This window comes from Alligator sinensis, unplaced genomic scaffold (genome assembly GCF_000455745.1).
Source record: "Alligator sinensis unplaced genomic scaffold, ASM45574v1 scaffold150_1, whole genome shotgun sequence".
In the NCBI taxonomy this organism is placed as follows: domain Eukaryota; kingdom Metazoa; phylum Chordata; order Crocodylia; family Alligatoridae; genus Alligator; species Alligator sinensis.
In genome coordinates, this window is record NW_005841840.1 from 4,550,757 (window position 1) to 4,551,101 (window position 345).

At 38.0% G+C, this 345-nt stretch overlaps 1 protein-coding gene across 4 annotated transcripts in view; it reads right to left on the minus strand.

Annotated features, from left to right (window-relative positions):
* TRPC3 (transient receptor potential cation channel subfamily C member 3) overlaps positions 1-345 on the minus strand; it is a 53,135-nt gene that overhangs the window by 34,069 nt on the left and 18,721 nt on the right. The window lies entirely within an intron of this gene.

Genomic DNA, 345 nt, shown 5'->3' on the forward strand with positions numbered 1-345 from the left:
CCCCTCTAACTAGAAGTCTAATTTCTCTTCTGCCCTCATTGCTAAAGGTGCTGATCACTCTTATTCTCATGTTCATATCTTTCATTTCCTCCTGTATTTCCTCTTCTGCTCCTATCATTTCCTAAGCCTTTGTGAGAAATTCCAAGATTGACCTAATTTGTAACAATGTATCCTCCAGCACTCTACAGATCTGTTCTCCTTCCTGTTTTCTCCTCTCTCTTCCTTAACTTTATGAACATAATTGAAGGTCTTGAAGGTCCTATATGTATCAGATACAAACTAGTCCCTTCATAAAACTAGCTATAGTCTCAATCCCTTCTCCTTCTTTGTTATTGTTCCATCACT